Raw genomic sequence first — 2,500 nt, 5'->3', positions numbered from 1 at the left:
ACATAGCCATCCACGGTTTCACCCGAGTTCTGTTGGCACATGTTAAAAAGTTATCGCTCATATACGACGTTTCGTTTCGGCTTGAAGTAGGCTTCTAATGCTTTAATACACTCGTCTATATCTTGTTGTTCTTCCGTAGTGAGTTTAAGGTTTATAAAGATCTGTAAACATTCCTTGCCCATAGCGGAGCGAAAAGTGGCGAGCCGAACCTTTTGTTCTTGTTTGTCGAGACCCGTGGCGACTTCGTAGTCTGACCATTGTTGCTTGAAAAACTCCCAGTTGTTTACTAAGTCTCCCTTGACCGTCATTGGGTAGGGAATGGGAAATTGTCATGTGAATGAGATCGATCGCGGGGCGCTGCCCGCTGACGCGCTTTCTTCTGGCAGTGGCATATCTTGTTTTGAAGTGTCGTATCTTCGATGAGCTTTGCTACTGATGAGGTTATACGCTGTATAAAGGCGTTTGTTTTGTTTTGGTGTTTTCTTGCTGTGGATTTTCTTGTTTAAACTTCTGACACCATGATGTAAGTTCAGAGCACTGTATTCGCGACCTCGTGTAGGTTAAAATGATGATTTAATAAGACTCGATTAATTGAAAACAGAACAAACTAGCGCATATTGTAACATTTGTGTTATTTAAGGAAAGGAAAGGAAAGGAACTTTATTTAAGTGTCTAGTCATTCTAGCGCTGGAGCGCTAATTGGGGACACTGTAAACTGAAATTAACAATGAAAGTAAATCAAGTCAGAACAAGTCAGAACAAGAGTAACAATTTAACCCGTTGGCCTATTTGCTTCGTGTTCCAAATTTGATAAAGCATGACAACATGTCATGTGTATGCTTCCGTGAAGCATACAATGGCTTGCTTGTGGTTCGTGTTACAGAAAATCAGAAGGCACTGAATTGTGTGGTATTGAATACAGCATTCCAGTCTCTGAAGAATAACAAATAAAAGAGAAGCGAGAAACATTGGCTTCTGGGCTGACATGTTGATAATTTTCAAGTTCCCTCACAACTTCTTCTCACCACAAGTTTAAGCGTGCCCTCTGAGCATCTTACAGCTAGTTGAGTAAAGTAAAGTCCTATCCGGCAAGGTTATTATCTGGATGGGAGACCAAAACAATTTACCCCACATAAAACAGAAGCATCGGACCGAAAATACTATTAACGCTAACAAATGCGAACTCAGCAAGGTACAGATTTTGTTAGCTTGCTTTATGCAAAACAAGAACATCATTCTAAAAGCTTATTCTACGCAAAAGGTAGGTTCTGGAGGTAATTTTGAGAGTGGAAATCAAGGTTACGCGGCAGACGGCAAATACAAACTCAAGATTTAATCAAGTTAACACACCAGAAAGACGCTAACCTCATTTTAAATTTGACAAGAAAATGCTTTACTATTGCCATAAAAACTATCCAGTTAAGCTCGCATATCATAAAACATGATGAATTCATAAAGGCCATCTTTTCCAGCGAACATTTTTTTAAAACAAACGACATATTTGCTATTATTAATTAGAGGTAAAACCCCGTTCTATTTCATTACGTGCGTGAAGAGAAGAAACTCAGTGGTGTCAAATATGCGCAGGATCAAACCGTTTACATGAAGAACCTTTTCCTTGAATAATGAAGCACAAAATACACGACAAGCTTTCTTTCAAATAATTCTTGGCTGTCACATTTCCAATTATTTTTTTTTACCTGAAGACTGCGCAGCGCAAAGTTGATCACAGATCCACGTAAGGTGTTCGATTCGTTCTCTGTCTTTGTTGAACCCAGAGAATTTTCCATTTGGTTTCAGTGTTCTACATAACAACACACTTGGTGCGGATGAGGTTGATTTTGTACTTGCGAGGTGTGAATGAATCCCACTTGGTGATGTAAAGGCCTGTGAATGTGTTCTTCCGGTAGACAGATGAAGAGAAAGTGCTGTCAGGTCAGCGTTTGAGAAGGATGTCTAAAAATGGAATCTTATTGTCTTCTTCGAATTTAAGAGTAAAAACAAATCAAATAACCCTGTTCAAGCTACAGTCCCCAAAAAAGATATTTTAATCGTGTTACCCTACTTAGGTCTTCACAGTAACCAAGTCACGAAACGTCTGAAATCCTGCGTATACAATTTCTACTCTTTCGTCAATCTCAAGATCATATTCCAAAACACACGCCGCATCAAATCCTTTTTTCCATACAAAGATCGCTTGAACCGATCTCAGAGGTCCAAGGTCGTCTATAAATCTGTCTGCTGGAACTGTGATGAATTCTACGTTGGCAAAACAAAACGAAGACTCCATGACAGAAAAACAGAACATTTGAAGGCCCTAGCTAAAAGTGACCATTCATCAGCCATTGCTGATCATGTGAAAACCACTGGTCACGACATTAAATGGGATCACTTTGACATTTTGGCGTCCGGAAAAACTGACTTTCACTGCAAAATTAAAGAGACTTTGTTCATTCAAGAGCTAAAGCCTTCCCTTAATGTCAATAGTAGTAGTGAGAAG

Source organism: Montipora foliosa, chromosome 9 (genome assembly GCF_036669935.1).
Source record: "Montipora foliosa isolate CH-2021 chromosome 9, ASM3666993v2, whole genome shotgun sequence".
In the NCBI taxonomy this organism is placed as follows: Eukaryota; Metazoa; Cnidaria; class Anthozoa; order Scleractinia; family Acroporidae; genus Montipora; species Montipora foliosa.
The sequence above is the reverse complement of the archived record's forward strand: the minus strand, read 5'-3'. Positions refer to the sequence as shown.